Genomic DNA, 17,019 nt, shown 5'->3' with positions numbered 1-17,019 from the left:
CTCAGCAACCTGACCAGGGGGTACTCCCGTTTTATAAATGAGCAAACTGAATCTTGGAGATGCTGCAAGTCTGTGGCCGAACCCTTCTTGTTCTGGGCTTTCTGCACCACACTGGCTGTTGAGGACCACGAGGGAACCAACCACTACTGAGCACTGAGTATGTGCCTGATGCTCCCACATATATTCTCTCTAATCCTTAAAACAACCTGGAGAAAAGGAACTATATTCTCACCCCCAGGCTCCAGATGAGAAAAGTGAGGTTCAGAGGGGAGCTGACTTTCTTCTCACCTACGTGATGAGTTGGACTTGAGCCCAGGTCACAGAACTAAGGCCCCTGTCTCCCCTCCCGCCCCCACGGCAACCGTTCAACAGTCCAAAGTTCCTCCAGGAACCAGACTGTAAACCATCTGTGTGGCTACAGGTCTACGCGTAGCAGTGTGTAGGTACTCAGGACCTGTGCTTTTGCTGGCGACAAGGAAGGCATAAACCGGGGTAACGGAAAGTCCTGAGGATTTACGTCTAATGGAGGAAATTTCCAAACACACAAGAAACCGTAGCAGCATGGAACAGGGGTTCTCCTGGGAGGAGTGTGCTGCCTCACAGTTCAGCAGCTTCTTGCTGGACCTCATAACCCACTGAACCCACCTTTAGCCCAACAATTAGGAAGATCCTTAATAGCCCCCACTCCCAGTGCAAACCCCTCTGTTACCTACTGCTTTACCACCCAGACCCTCTCTGAATCTGTTAATGATCAACCCTCCGGGCAGGCGCCAGCCTTCCGAAGGGACAATGACCACCCCCAGGAAAAATGGCCAAAAGCAGGTCCTGGATCAATTGATTAGGTTGTAAACAAGGGTTGTGAAGAAAAAAAAAAAAAAAGGGCAGCCAAGACATGGTGTTTCCGGTACTTTTATTGTCCTTTGGTTGGCCCCTTCTCTTTCAAGGAGGCAGGTAGTACAGGAAAAGCCTAAGGAATGAGCCAACCACAAAGACTAGTGCTCAGGAGACTGGTTTCAAACCCACTGTCTGGACACACTTTTCACAATTTCTCAGGTTTTGACAGGAGAGAGGGGGGCTCTCTCAGCTCACAGACCCCCACCCCCCCCCACCCGAAATACAACAACCAGAGGCTGCCTGCTGCCCTTCCCACCGTCACAGACACTTGGGTACCTGCTTCACACCAGGCAAAGCGGAGGTGAATCAGATGTGGCCCTGGCCTCCAGAGGCTTCCAGTCCAGTGGGAGAGACATTCACCACAATCACTAGTGACTTCCGGGGGGCTGGGGGGGGGGGGGGGGTGGGGAATAGCAGCAAATAAAAATTACGTAGAAGGAAAGCCAATTTCTAAGATGAGAAATGCTGGCTCTGGGCTCTGGCCCCCATTCTCAAAAAAAGAAAAAGAAAAAAGGACCAAGGAGAGGAGAGGCCTGGCTTCAAAGCCACCGAAGACACCCAGTTACTGGGCAGGCAGGATCCTGAGCATCACCCAGGTGCTAAGAACCTGGGGCAGAGCCACAGAGACAGGCCCTAACTTCAAGGAAACTAGGCGGAATCACACAGAACTTCAATCCACAGAGCAGAGCTCTAGAGGCTGTCTCAGCCCAGCAACTAGTACACGCCTGGCAAAGGGAGACATGCAACCAAAGAATCTGTGGATGAATGAAGAATGGCAGAGCCTTGAGAAGGCAGAAAAGATGTGCTGGGAAAAGAACCCAGAGCCCAGTCATAAAGGGAAACCTGCCCTCCGAGCAAGCAAAGGAGGGTCGGGCACCCTGGGTGGAAGACACTGCATGTGCAAAGGCACAATGATGCAAGGGAACAGGGCATATCCAGGGAACTCTGAGAAGCCCCTCTGCTCATGCTTAAGGGAAAGGGGGTGCCATGCGCAAAGGCGCTAAGCCCACAGGGCCCTGGGCCCAGCTGGGGAGCATGAGCTGCATCCTGAAGCCGAGGAGAGAGCAGGGATGTCCAGGCACCGGTGCAGGAGGGCCAACTCACATTTCAGAACAAGAACTCCAGCAGCAGTTTTGATTCACATCCCAGTGCCTCCAGTTTCCAGGTGAAGAAACTGAGGACTTAAGTAGGTTCCACACTTGCCTGAGGTCCAGTGGCTGCATGATGTCCATCCCTGGCTTCTAACCCACGGCCCCTTTCATCACACCCTGCTCCTGTCCTGAGAGCTCTCATTCCATTACCTAAATACTCCCCAGATGCGGCGGAGGCTCTTCTGAATGGATCTGCACAAACAATGGTGCAGCTCTGGGGCCTGGGAGGCCCTTCACCTGCCTGAGCCCCAGCTTCTTCCTCCTGTGAAAGATGGGGGAATGGATGCTAAACCCAGACAGCTGCTGTGCAAATCAAATGAAGATGTGTATAACTTTGGCGCACTGACCCGTGGCCCGTAAGCCCTCCAAGGATGTCAGACTAGTTATTATTCACTCATTCAAACATACTGGAGTGTCTACAATGTGCCACTCTGCTTAGAAAAAGCAGAATGAAGGAGAAGGAGCTGAAGACCACCACAACAAAAATGGACAGAGTGTTTCCCACAGTGGACCGTGACTGGGTCTGAGGCCTTTGGCCTACAAAGGGAAGGGGTTGGGTAAGCAAGGAAGAGATTAAAGCCATGATGTTTTATGCAGTGTTCGGCTGCTTGGAGATAAAACCAGAAAGCCGGTCGGGAAAGGGGTTGGGAAAATGGAATGCAAACTGCTCTACCCTCCAAAGCTCTGGGACTGAAAAATGAGGTCTACCTGACATCCGTGCCTGGAGATGGGACACAGCTTCGGCCCTGGTTCCAGCCTTCCCAAGGCACAGTTTATGAGATCACGGTTCAGGAAGGTTCTGGTCTGGTCACAAGTACCTGCTATCTCTCCTGTGGCTGGCTGGGGACAGGCAGGCCAGGCGCAAGAGAGTAATACACAGTCTCGGGCAGTAAGGGGGTCATGGACAGTGTTAATGTGGACTGAAGAACCGTATGGACTTGAGGTCTTAGGAGGTATGCTGCTGCACAACCAGTAAAGTTTTGTGGCTGGGGGAACTGGAAGGCTTCGGTGGGTTGAGGCATATGCACATGAGCAGCCATGGCCAGTAGCCACCAGCAATGACAATGGCCAGCCTTCTTGGATCTGGGCCAGCAGGCTAGTCCCTCAAGGACCGACAACGCAGTTCGTTCTTATCAATACCACCTACTAATGTATTTGGCACATAAATTCAAGATGGCACCTGCCAAATACCAAAAGATAATGGCTAGGCCCAATCAAGCGGAACACACGGTTGTGTACTAAAGAGATGCAGAAGGCAAGGCCCTTTTTCCTAGGATGGGCAAAGGAAAGAACAAGAAGGAACAGCTGTGGTCTCCAAGAAATAAGTCGGCTGTCTACCCTACCCAATCAATTAAGCCAGATTCAGAAAAAAACAGCAACCCACTTTGCCTCAAGTGTTAAGTCAACCAGCATTACCCGGTGGCTTTGAAAGACCAACACAGCATGTGTCATAGGCAAACACCCCATACAATCACTGGTTTCCTCCAAAATTACACCCGGCACCTTCCAGGGGGCTGGGAATAAAAACAGACAGATTCCCTGCCTTCTGGGATAATACTGATAAATAATGACTTACACTCCACAGGTCTGTTCACTGAACCCTAGCCTACGATTTTCAAGGAACTCAGGCGGAGACTCCAGGCTTCCAGGACAAGGAAAAGGCAAGGTATCTGAATTATTAGAACAAAATAACAGGGAGGGCAGAGAAGAGAGGTCCAGGGTCCTTAAACCTCCCCCACCCCATCCCAGCACGGGGAACCAATGGTCAGCCCTGGAGCAAGTCAATTAAGCTCCCAGAGGATCTAAAATTACTCTTTAGTTGACAAAGGGAAAAAAAAAAAAAAAATAGGCCCCCAAAACTCTGCCTCTAGGGCTTAATTAGCTCTGTAAAAGGTCAAGAGATGCACAGATAACAGGTACTTTTGCCAAAAAAGGAGAAAAGTAAACTACTCCTGGAAACAGACAAGATCCATGTCCCCAGCCTCCAGGACCCCTCCAGCAGGTGGGGCTGGGAGCCAGGCCCTGGAAACCAGTTCCTCCAGCAGGGCAGGATGCCAAGGCATCCTGTTGGAATGAGGTTCCCCATCTTCCCTGGATAAGGTGGTGCTCCAGCCTCCTGTCCCAGCCTGCTTGCCAGACCCTGTCCCAACAGGCAGGAGAGGACTGATCCTGGCCTCACCTGCTGTACTATCTGCCTTCAGGCAAGCTGAGGGCAGGGAGAAGGCCTGCAGAGGCGGTGGGTGGTTGGGGGAGAGGCTCCATCTTGGATTCCAGAAGCCTGGATTCCAGTGACAGCTGAGCCTTGAAGTGAATTCATCCAGTTCTAGAGGTGAAATGTACTGACCCTGCAAGGCCTACAGAAACCGTCTAACCCTAGTTCTACCCATAAGAAGGCTGCAAAGACTGAGGGGAGGGAACTGGCAAAAACGAGTCACCCCCCTTCAGGCTAGCATGGGCCCATCTCAGCAGAATAAACACGTGGGGTGCGGCAGGTATGCGCCTGTGATCCCCCATAAGACTTACTATCGCTTATTGACAGGTATCATGCTAAGCGTTTTACAAGAACCATCTCATTTAATCCTCAAGCATGCTTGCCGAATGTGCTCTCCCCCGAATGAGGAGCTGGGATAAGGGGGGAGGTGGGATACCGGAACTTGTTTCTTGGAGATCACAGCTGTCCCTTCTTGTTCTTCCTTTCACTCATCCTAGGTCCCACTCTTCCAAGTCACAGCTTTTCTTTTCAAATACCCCTGAATTCCTGTGGTTAGTGACCAAGAAAGCTGGCATGCACACTCAGGTCTACGGCTCCAAAGCCCCAGCCAGCTCACGGACCCCAGACATGGGGACAGACTCTCAACAGCCTTCAAGCCGTGGACAAAGCCCCGTCTGACCAAAACCTGTCTTCGGCAATCAGGGAAGGATGAGGGAAGGGGTCTGCCCCTTCCAGACAGTCCCCTGGCAGGGCCCCATTCCCTTGCCAGCCTCTGTGCCACCACAGGGGCCGCTGCGGTTTCTGGCAACCCCCACTGATGACAGCCCTAGTCCCTGCCCTAGGAACAGTGCTCACTCCGGGATCTCGCGGGTCAGACGGGAGAAAGAGCAGGAGCCCCAACCCTCAAGGCCAGTGTCCGTCCCCAGGATACTCCCTAAAAACCCTGCCAGGCTGCAGCTTCACTCGCCCACCTGGCATTCCATCCCCGAGGCAATCGAGGCAGGCCCGCTGGGGAGCGAGCCGAGGAGAAAACGGGCCTGATTTATAGAATTTACCAAATAGGCCCGTTTTTCACCAAGTCCCGGTGCTTTGGGGAAAACTCCAGGTTTTTAGGAGAGGTAGATTAATGGCAAGGAGTTAATGGGGCAGTGATATATCCTGCCTGAAATTTTTTGAAAAGTTCTGTGTTGAGGCGTCCAAGTCCAGTGGACCTGCCGTGATTTAGTATGGCAGCCCCCGAGAACAGGCAGGCCCACTACATCTGTAAATCTGCTAAACGAGGTCGTTTCTGGAGGGCGGTTTACAAGATATATGGCCTGACGTGTTGCCAAACTTCCCAGCTAGCTGAGCCCCAAATGTGAAGACAACGGGAGAGCCAGGGCACAGAGTCGGCCCCCCTCTTCTAGGAGGTGGGGAAAAAAGGGAGCAGCCGATGCTGGGGAACTAAGGAAAGCTGAACTTAACTTCTCTGGCTTCCTGCTCAGGGCAGGGAGAGTTGGGGGTTCGAGAACAAAAGGACTACAGAGAGTAGAGGCGAGAGGGAACTCAGACATCACCTGCTGTGGCACCGTCTTATCAATGGGAAGACAGGGCCTCAGATACTGGCATACAAGGCAGCCCAGTGTCTTGAACCAGGATGTGACTCTACGTGGGCAATCATCCCTGCCCACCCCTCCAAACCCCTGCCAGATCCCCACAGCCCAGGCTGCATTTCTCAAAACGCCTCTGGTCTCACAGGGAGAAGACAGGATGGCATCATGATTCTCTGGCTCATTTGGGAGCTACAGACATTGCCTGAATGAAGGCAGACAGAGTCACTGACAGTGGAACCCTCCTCCTCTCCAACAGTCCCTTGGGGCCACGCCAAATCTCTCCGTAGGACACACCGATCACGATCGTGATCATCGTCCCGAGGCGAGATGCTCCCTCACTCTGTAGCTTCACTGATGTGAAAGTCCGTATCAGATCAATTACAACACCATCATTCCCCATTACCTTTGCTGGAGGATTCGATTACTGGATTAATTTATAATCTGACTTCCTGGTTGTTTTTTTGCCTATTGCTCTCTTTATACCAAAATCACATGTAATAGAACTTAATCAAACGGTCCAAAAAGGTGTTTGAATGTCTCTACCGCTGATGTCAATTCATTACAGGCATTACTGCTTCTCTGATTTTCTCCACACTCCTCACCTTACTCTGAAATCCCTAGAACCAAACCCTTATCTGTGGACTTAACACAGTGGCAAAGATAATCCAAGGGAAAGTCCTGCTTGACATCAGGGCTGTGCTTTCCAGTGGATTTCCAGGGCCTATCCCAGCCATCCAGGACACTTCCACGCGATGGCTCAGTGGGCACTGACTGGGAACTGGGCACAGAGGGCTAGGGGCCGACACTGGGTCCCTTTCTGGGAGAGGGTGCTGCTGTGGCTGCAGCAGTGGGCTCAAACTCTCCAATCTCCCTCCTGGAGCTCACGGTAATCTGATGATCGCAGTGGATAATTAGAGTCTCTTATCAAAACAATTAGCGGATGAATGAACAGCCAGTTCTGTCTCCAACACAACTGCACAAGAGCAGCAAGGCGGGGGAGGCAGAGGCAGGGGAAATGACGAATTGCAGCCACCCGCCATCCTGCCCGCGCCTGGGGACAGGCGGTCCAATTCTAAAGCAGCCACACGCTGCCCCAGCCTCACCTCCATCTCCTCCGCACGCCCATCCCACCAGCATCTGCCCAGAGGGCCCTCCCCAAGTGCCTTCCCTTTTCCAGCAGGGCCGGGCTCCTAACCCTCCTACTCAGGGAAGTATCAGACTCGCCCTCCTCCACCCTCTTCCCTGCAAAGTTTCGTGCACACTCTTTATTTACTCAGGCTGGGACACCCCAGGGCAGCACGCAGAGCTCTTTCTGTATGTGGCTCCTGGCACCCAGTAGGGGCTCCAGAAATATCCGTGGAGCGAGCGAGCGAGCGAGTGAGCGAGCAAGCCGGCCTGCTTCTCTTCCTCACAACTGACTACAAACTGTTTCATGGGAATACCCAGGCTGTTCCACCCAGTGCCCCCGTCTGCAATTTCATTAGCTAATGTTTAAAATTCAAAGCTCCTCCATCATTCCCGTGTCTCCCCATCTGTAAACAGGCCTGTGGGTCCAATACCATTTGTTTCCACTGGCGAAAATACACAAGGATTAGCCAGAAAGCCCTCTGGAAACATAATCCGAAGTAGCCTGGATCGTAGGGTGGGGAACAACTTGCCAGAAGAGGTGGTCCTCCTGTGTTTGGTTTTTGGACCTCGGAAATGGGGCCAAGGAGAAGGTGGGGGACAAGAAGATGTCTATGGGGCTCTCACCAAGAGGTGACCTGGGGGAAGAGCCCCTGGTTTGTAAACACGACTCAGACACGTGGAGGTGAGGGCACACCATCTTGGGCCCGGCCTCTCTAGGGTCTTATCACAGCATCACCCCAACAGCGATACATTCTGGGGTGTGCTGGTACGGTGGGGTGCCCCTGCCCTGTTCCTAGTGTTCAGCAGAAAAGACAGGGAAAAGGAAAGAAAGAGAAGAGGAAAAGGCCGGGCCCAAAGCAGAGTTCTCCAACTGCTTTTGTTTTCCACTGCGTTCCTTTCAAGGTCTGGGTTCTGCTAAGCCCCCGAAAGCCACGGCATCATCTGTCCGATGATGTCCGCTTCCCCCTTTGCAATCTGCCGCCCTGCCGGCTCCTGACAGCCATCAATCATTCTGTAATGTGCTGACCCCAAGGCTCAGGGGACGGAATTTTCAAGTCAAATGTAGCCGTTAACATAAATAAAGCATTGCCCTGGATTTCTTTCTTTCTTTCTCTCTCTCTCGCTCTCTCTCTCTCTTTTATGATTCTGCAGCTGCTGCTGGGGACTCGGTAGGCAACAAAAGTGAGGGCAGACAGGCAGAGTGGAATGGCAATTCTACTTTTCTGAGTCATAACAATTATGACGTTGTGATAAGAAACATTTTCTATGAATTTTTAAGCACCAGTTATCCTGTTTTGCAATTGTCCCTGGGGAAGGAAGGACAGATTCAATGGGACTGAGGGCTACAAGCCAACTGTCCTGAGCGAGGCAGACCCCGGGGTCCCTCCCGCAGCCCACCCCGGCGCGCCCCTCTAGCTGGGGCTCACTCTACATCTTAAAGAAAGCAGTGTCCTTTAAGCACATTTACATGCAAACGGCTTCCATGTACCAAATATAGTTCCGTAAGCCAGCGTTTATTTTTAAACATGAAGAAGAGTCTCCCATAATAAAGCTCATGATAAATGTTATGATCCTCAAAATGGTTTGTAGGGGAAGAGGAAGAGCGACTCGGGGACTGGGCGGGAGAACGGAAGCTCTTCCCCTGGAGCCTCCCCTTCTGCTGTCCGGTCATCCGGACTTCTGTCCAGGCGGTCAGCCCTGCCCTCCCCTCCTCTCTCCTGTGCTCTGTGAGCAACACACTGGGGCCCAGCAAGGGGGTGATCGGCACACACGAGGTCCACGATGCCAAAGGGACAGTCCTCGGGGATGTAACCCACCGAGACAGAAGAGGGCAGGGGCCCGCCAAGAGCCAGGTGTTTGCCAGAGCTCTGTTCACATGCTACGACCAGCACTGCTGAGTCGCGGGCCAGGCCCACCTGAGACCATTGAGCAAGGTGACTAAAAGCTTCTGGCTCAGCTGCTGATCTTCTGTATGGCCCTGGCCAAGTCACAGCACCTCATCTCTATACATGGCGGAGGCTGGTGTAGACAGCATCCTCCAGGTTCATTCCAGGCCTAACTGAGCATGACTACCTGTCAAACCAGAAGCCCCCACCCCCCTCCCCCGCAGCTCTCCCTCAGGCAGAAGGCAGCTTTGCCCCCTGGGGTTTCTAAGTTCCTCAACCAGTGTAACAATCAATGTCTTAACATCCTCACTCGCCATCTTGAAAACCCCTTGGGTTCCTCCAGCTCCTTCTGAGAGGGAGAAAAATCAACCGCTGGATTGCCGGGGTATCTTTATAAAAAGCCACACACAATGACAAAAGGATATAAACCCCACAGACTGATCTGATGGCATCTCCCTCACCTATAGTTCAATCCCCCTCCAGAATCTTCACTGAGCTTCGAAGGTGCCATTACCCAACCTTGGAATTGCGATGCCCCGTACCACCACAAGAATGGGGGGCTCCCCTGGCCCCACCAGGCCTAACTTCCTCCAAGTTCTACTGGAACAGAGAGCCAGTGTTTGCCTGTCTTGGAAGCCCAGGGTTGGAACGTACATTTTCCCTCCCTAGATCCTCTGGCTGGTGGGTTTTCACGGGAAGTGAGAAGGGTCCCCATATGGAAGCAGCTAGAAGCCAGTGCCTGTTTCACAAGTCCAACAGTAAAGTTCCAAAAAATATTCTGGAAACTCTCTGTACAGCTTTAGCAGACTCAAAACTGGGGAAACAAATGCATCTCCCGGACTTCCGGAAGAAAGGGACTTCGAGAGCCTAGTCCCCAGGCCCCACCAAAACTCTGCTCCTGGAAGAGAGATGGACACACCATTGAAGCCAGGAGGGTGGTGGGGAGTCTGAATGTGCCTGTGACCCCGAGAATGAATGATTCGGTTCAAGGCAGACACATTAAAAAGGCTGCATATTTATCTTTCTGACATTTTAAAATATGCTATAGAAAGCAGAATCTTAAATCAAGGTGCATTTTTAAAGACGTGTTGTACCAGGGACAAAACCGCTTCCTTTCTCCCTTCAAGGAGCATGCCTGCTGTGGAGCAAGGATTACTGCATGTGACAGAGGCTGGGCCTCCTGCACAATCGATATTGAGTTATGTTTCGGAGGCAGCCAGCCAGCCAGCCAGGCTGGAGCTCACAACCACACTTGGTCCATTGTCAGAGCCCCTGCCTCCGACCCGGGCCCCCAGGCTTAGCCCAGGCCCCATGCAGGGGAGCCGAACTCACCTCCAGCAGGCCACAGGCACTGCGAGGGCTCACCAGAAACATTTTTCCAGACTGAATTCAGGGATCCAGCTCCCCGTCAATTGTTCCAAGGCACAGTCCCAAGCAGGGAGCCCCTCATCCCCACCGCCCCGCCCCTGCTTCTTAGGAATCTGGATGCCATGGCAGCAATGTGCTACACCAAACAGCTGCCCCAGCTTCACCTCCCTCAGGACCAGGGAAGGCGATGGCCTTGGTGGCTGTCCTCCTCACCCCACCGTTCACATGAGGCTGTAGGGCTGGGCAGGCAAGGGAGAGGACGCCTGCATTACTTTTTGGGTGGATTTTGGTCAAATGTCGCATAAGCTAGGAGAGAGCCTTCAACGTACACTAAGGAACTTCCCAAACGACCGGGTTTACACCCGCTGCCAGCACACTGATGCATACACAGCATGGCCTGGTTATAAAAGTATCCCAGTTCAGATATCATATGGTCCCTAATGCACACATACCAGAACTCTGAACCAAAGGAGAAAAGAGACCTGCATCAATCCCTCGCTGCAGGCAGCCCCCAAAGTAAAGAGGGCAGACGTGACGACCTACAGGAAACTGCTCTCAAGGGTTGTCATTGGTGGGCTCTCCATCACACCTGAGCCAGAGGGAGACCTCGGCCAAACTCCACTGTCAACGGAAAAGAACAACAATCAATAAACTGTAGCCACCACAGAGGGAGGGCTGCCCCAAGCAATGGTGCCAGGCGAGTGAGGATTGGTGGTGACCGCGAGGGAGAGTTTACCAACCCCACCTTACCTTACAGCCCCACCTTCCCCTGCAGTTCAAAGGGGAGTTAATAATGCACCCCCCCCCCCCGCCGCGCGGGGGTCATCCAGCACAGCTCTCCACGTGCCTCCTCCGAGACCACCCATCTGTCCCTGTGTCATTCACCCTGGTGGTTACCCAATTCTTCCCAGAATTGAGTCTAAGATGTTACCAGCCATCAGCCTACCAGCAGTCTCTTGAGGTGAAGAGGGAGAGCAAGACTGACCCCCTTCCTTTTTCCCAAGGAACATCCTCTCCACCGTTACAGGTCATCTCACCTCTCCCTGGTCATCGTCCACTAGAGTGAACAGAGGTACTCAATGCCCTCTGCCCGTCACGCCCATGGTGAGGATACAAGTTCTATCTGCTGACACAGATCAGATGTCAACACAACCGAAGGCCCCAACCTTGTGCCATCAAAGCATTCCTCTCCCCAAGCCTAAATGTGAAGGACACAACCAGCTCAGAAATCCCCCAGGACAGGCTCCCATCCATAGCAATACGAGAGGGCAAAGGCACACCATTAACAGAGGGCCAACGCACCTCACCTTGAACTGTGCTGCCTCTCCAGAGCACCCAACTCTGCGTGGGGAATCGCCATACTAGCAGTGGGGATGGGGTCCTGGGATGCCTGCTAAGGCAGAGCTTGGGAACAATGAAGAATCAGCTAATTACAGTCACTGAAGGCACTGTTAAATGGTTTATTAAACTTTGCAAAGAAAAATACATCAACATCCATCAGTGCAAATGCCTTTCTATACATCAAGCCTTTGAATATTTCCTCATTATAAGTAGAAATAAACCTTTATACGTGTGTTCGCACCTCAGCATACGTCCCAATACGATGACCTCCGTACGTAAAGTCGCCTATATAGAAAAAAGCACAGGTATGTGCCTGGCTGGACAGACAAAGGCATATTATCTGGGTGAAGGCACATTATACCATAGAAGTGTGTCCATGCACGTACACAATACTTAGACCAGATGCTGAATCATTTCCAGATGCTACCGCCTAGGACAGCCTTTGTTAAGGAAGAGGGGAAAAAAAGCTTGCCCTTCACATCCAGATACTTGGATTTGGGTTACACGAAACAGGATTAGTTCAGAAAACAGTGCAATTTCACAGCCAAGGCAAAAGCCGAAAAACGAAAATCGTGTAAACAGCTGACAGGACTATAGGACTGAGCAGTCACAAGAGGCCAGGGGCTCCTGGTTTAACTCTAACTCCCCTCCCTCCATCTCACACATGTGGTCTCACATGGAGTAGAGGGTCCCTCGGGCCTAATAAGAGGGCTGGCATTCCTCCCACGACAAAATCCGGTGGCATCCAATGCAGGGGAGAGGTCACAAGATCTGGCTCCTACCTGTGCCTGGCTGTCATGCCTGCCCCAAGGCCATGCCAATCAGCTGGCCAACCCTCCACCAGGAACCTCTCTACCCTGGGCAGCCGCCACCAAGGACAAGCAGTGTCACCCACAGCATGGGTGCAAAGAAAGAGGAAGAACTGGCAGAGAAGGGGCCAAGGACGGTGGGGTCCCTTGCCCCAAGTGCCCACCAGCACCCAACCAGGGTACCAGACCTCTGATGAAGCCAGAACTCTAAACACATGCATGCCCTATACCCCCCAACACAGGCCTTTCCCACCAGCCCACGCCACCTTGCCCTTCCCAAGAGCCTCCAACCACAGGTCCACGTGGGTCTCACTCACTCTCTTGAAAATCATTTTTCACAGACCTGCAGGGCTGGAAGGTCCAAATCATCTTATCTCCCAGATGAGAAACCAGGGCTCAGAAAGGTTAAGCAACTTGCCCAAGGTCACACATCTCACAAGTGGAAGAAGAGCTGTGACTGGATCCCAAAGCTGCCTAGCTAAGCCCGCGCTCCTTCCACTCAGCTAAGTTCTTGTAAACCAGCTGCTGCTACCAGTCCTGGGAGGCAAAGGAAGTGACAACGGGGATAATCAGACACTGGCGGCCAAGGAAGGCGACAGCGGCAGTATGGGAAGGGAAGCCTGGGTGGGAGCCACAACCACTGCATCAGTCAGCCCTGCAGGGGAAGCAGCAGCAGAACTGAGATGTGAGGAAACCCAAAGTGGAGGAGGGGGCTGCAGAAGGGAGAGGACCGAGAATTTGGAGCCAGGAGACCTGGGTTCTAGTCCCGGCTCTGCCACTGACAACCAGCCGTGCCTCGGCCAGGTCAAGGTGCAGCTGTGGGCCCTGTTTCCTCATTCGTAAGATGAAAGGGCTGGACAAGATGATCTCGAAGGCCCCTTCACCCCCATTTCCAGTTTCCAGGGCCTGACTGTGCCTTCTGCCGTACGTGCTAGTTACATGGCCTCCAATAAGTCACTTCGCCTCTCCGTGCCTGAGACAAGGAGGTGACGGGCTCCCGGGGTTCCTTGGTAAGAACTCTGAGGAAGCCAGGTAAGCCCTGGCATCAGCAGGGACCAGAGCCTGCTGACCGGCTCCCCTGCCCTATAGCCAAAGCTACAGCAGGACAGGGGGCCCAAGTGGGAGTCAGATGTATCAGAGACTCAGGCTGAATGCCCACAGGGAACCAGAGGGGACAAATAAAATGTGTCACTGCTGGCACTCGGGTCAGGAGGCGAGCAAACACACGCACACGCCTCCTCCCACGCAGCATTGTTCCCAGTGCCTCCGTCAGCAGTTCTGCCCGGCTTGACAGCCCGGGCTTCCTAATAGGGCAGGCTGGACCCGGCGGACACCCGGTCACTTCCCCTCTAGTGGTCCACGGGGACATGCCACTGCCTGGGGGTGGGGGATGTGCCAGGAAAGCCGGGCTTGTCCTCAACAAAGGACTGGGAGCCAGCCAGCTACACGGAGGGGCCCCGGGGAACTCTCGTGGCCCGCACAGGTGGTCCCCTCAGCCCTCCCGCCTCTTTGGGCATCCCTGATGGGTGGGCAGTCACCCGGCAGTGGGGAGCTCACTACCTCCCTCAAGGGGCCTATTCCGTGACCACCTGGTGTCCAGATTCAGGAGAGCAGAAGCCTCGCCTATTTATACATCCACCCGCAGGCTGTGGTTCTGCCCTGGATCCAAACACAAGGGCGTCCTGCAGACAGGCTGCCTCAAAGAACAAAGAGCACAGCCGGCTCCTTCCCCACCCACCGCCCCCACGCTGGCCAGTCTGGTTCTCTCCAAGGCTGCGAGGCCTAGACAGCAACACCTCCAAGCCAGATCATCGGGGTTTGAATTCTGTATTTGCCACTCACAAGCTACGTCATTTTGGGCAACTTACTTAACCTCTCTGTGCCTCAGTTTCCTGATCTATAAAACAGAGCAGTAATGGAGTTGATACGTATAAATTCTTTAGCGCGGTGCCTGGCACACAGTGGGGATCGAACAAAAGTCAGGCATCATTAAAACTGCCTTCAAGCTAACCGCTAGTATTTCCTTTGGTATTTCTTTCTCATATGTATATAACATATATATATATATATATATATATATATATATATATATATATAATATATATGTAATATATAACATATGTAATATATAAAACATATATATAAAATATATATAACATATATATTTTTTATTACCCTTTACTTTTGGGGGGGGTGGGGAGAGAACAAGTGGGTGCGGGGCAGAGAGGGAGAGAGACAGAGGATCCAAAGCGGGCTCTGTGCTGTCAGCACAGATGCGAGGCTTGAACTCACGAATCGTGAGATCATGACCTGAGCCGAAGTCTGACACACAACCGACTAAGCCACCGAGGCGCCCCTCCTTCGGCATTTCTTCATTCAGAATCTCTGCCATCTGCTGACCCTCTAGTTCGCTCCAGGTAGCACAGGCTCTGGGTTCCACCTCCTTGCAGTGTGACGCTGGGCAAGTAACTTAATCTCCCAAGCCTGGGTTTCCTCTTCCAAAAACAGGGGATCCTCTGCCCTACCTCAAAGGATGACTTTAAGGGTGCAATGATAATGCATGTGAAGCACTAGCTACTATTACAAATCATTAACAACAACAACATCATCCTTCTTTTGGACGTGATCCTTGTTCAGCGAGCCTGTGTTACTCTCTTTCATCGACGGCCAACCGCTGGCCCGCAGAACCAACTGTCAGGTACAGCCGAGGGTCACTTTCTCGCTCGCTTGTTCACACGAAGCTTCCCTGTCCTGTGCCTGTGAAGTTGATTTTTTTTTTTTTGAACCCACATACAGGACTTTACATTTATGCCTATTAAATTTCATCCTGTTGTTTTCAACCTGGAATGGGAGCGGGGAGGATTCGCTAATCAGCTCTGACTCAACCAGCACGGGGGCGCTGTCCCCAGAAGAACTGCAATCCCCGAGAAGGTACAGGGTCCAGAGAAGCCGGACTCTCGGAACTGAGAAGGTGACAGCCGCAGCTGTGAGGGGCCCTGGCCAGCTCTGCCTTCTGTTTGCCCAACAGCAGAACACAGGAGACAGCTCTTATTACCAGAGTCCTATCAGGAAGGAGGGGGAGTACCACGCTTTCACACAGCCCCTTCTCAAGGCCTCCACCGCATTCCTCCCCAGAAATGTGTTTCATTTCTTCAACATAAACACAAATCAGATTTATTACATTCCACTGATATTTCCAGGATGGGGATTGAGAAAGCTGCATTTCCTGGGGACAAAAGGCATTTGTGCGTAAGTGTGCAAAGAAAAGGAGAGAAAAGCGAAAACTACCTCTCAGTCTCTGGGTCCAGAGACTGCGGGCCATTGTCAAAAGCCTTTAGGGCAAGAGAAACTTTATGCAATCTGTCCTGCAGTGGCTGCAGGGCACCGAGGCAGATTTAAGGATAGGGTTTAAGATCAGGTGTCCGGCCACAGTCTGCAGAGTCTCACGCCATTTAAAGTCTATCTCCCCTGAGGTCAGACATAGCAATTCCACAAACCCTTTCTGGTACCCTGAATGGCCCAACGAGGAGGGAAACTCATCTTGGCCTGTCCTCAGGAGACAAGAATACATGCACAATCCTGTAGGACAAGCACTCTGTACCCTGCAAAGTGGTAGGGAAGCGGCTGGGGGCTGGGTTTTCACTCAGCCCTCCAGTTCTTCGTACTTCTCCCAAGCTGGATGAAGCAGCACCCGCAGAGGGATTCCTGGGGAATGCAGGCAGGAAAAGGAAGCAGTTGGGGGAAGGGCAGGACAAATGAGTCTCAGAGAAGGGAGGACTGGGAGCAAGAGCCAATGTGACATCATGGGACAAGTACGAGCACTAGAGCCGGACAGACTACTCAAATTCCAGCTCCACTGCTTCCTGTGTGGCTTTGTGCAGATTGCTTAACCTTTCTGAGCTTCAGCTACCACAACTGCAGAAGGGAGGGAATGCAGGGGACCATCCCTAAGGTTCTTCTAGCAATGATACCCAGGTTCTAGCCAGGAACGTCCGTGTCTTTGGTGAGCACTATTTAAACCTTTCCCCAGACATTCAGAGGAACTGCAATACAGTAAGCCATCGAGTTCCCTTTTACCTACTGGGTCTTCGCAGCAGGCAGGCAAATACAAGTCTAGATTAAACAGATATTGCCTGACATGGCCCCCTGTCTTCGGGGACCCACCCAAACCTGCCCTAAAGCCCTCAGAGGCCCCAGCTCCTCACTTCCCCTCCTGCTCTGGGGGCACTAACAAGAAGGAACTGGATTCAACTCCTGCCCAAGCTCAGTGGGCACCCCAGCTGCCAGGCACCTGGAGGAAAAAAGCCAGCACCAGCCAGAGCCTCCCAAGCCCAGAGAGCCCATGGGCACCTGGCAGATGTCCCTGCCTCTGCAGACTGGCCTGGTTCAGCAGCTTCTCAAAGTCAACAAAGGAAGGTTTTCAAATCCGAAAAGGCTTCTCAAGCCCCTTCTAATCTGTCTGCCATTTTGTTTCGTCTGCTCAGATCAAGTCAAGGGGAACTTGACATTTGGAATACTAACTGCAAATAATCCCACACCAAGGACAGGGCTGGCATGCTGCAGTGTCAGCATGTGGTTCGCAAGGATGGTGGGGACACTCCGAGACACTCCAGCTATCTGCAGAGGGTCCCCAGAAGG

At 52.5% G+C, this 17,019-nt stretch overlaps 1 protein-coding gene across 9 annotated transcripts in view; it reads right to left on the bottom strand.

Annotated features, from left to right (window-relative positions):
• SSBP3 (single stranded DNA binding protein 3) overlaps nt 1-17,019 on the bottom strand; it is a 163,332-nt gene that overhangs the window by 79,556 nt on the left and 66,757 nt on the right. The window contains exon 1 of one of the 9 annotated variants that reach the window (XM_060625848.3): nt 12,725-12,894. The exons of 7 other annotated variants lie outside the window; for them this stretch is intronic. The gene's annotated coding sequence lies outside the window, so the exon portion shown is untranslated. Of the gene's footprint in view, nt 1-12,724; nt 12,895-17,019 lie in introns of those variants that run through there. One more of the 9 variants, XM_060625850.3, reaches the window with a different exon arrangement.

Source organism: Panthera onca, chromosome C1 (genome assembly GCF_046562875.1).
Source record: "Panthera onca isolate mPanOnc1 chromosome C1, mPanOnc1 haplotype 2, whole genome shotgun sequence".
NCBI classification, from domain to species: domain Eukaryota; kingdom Metazoa; phylum Chordata; class Mammalia; order Carnivora; family Felidae; genus Panthera; species Panthera onca.
The sequence above is the reverse complement of the archived record's forward strand: the minus strand, read 5'-3'. Positions and strand labels throughout refer to the sequence as shown.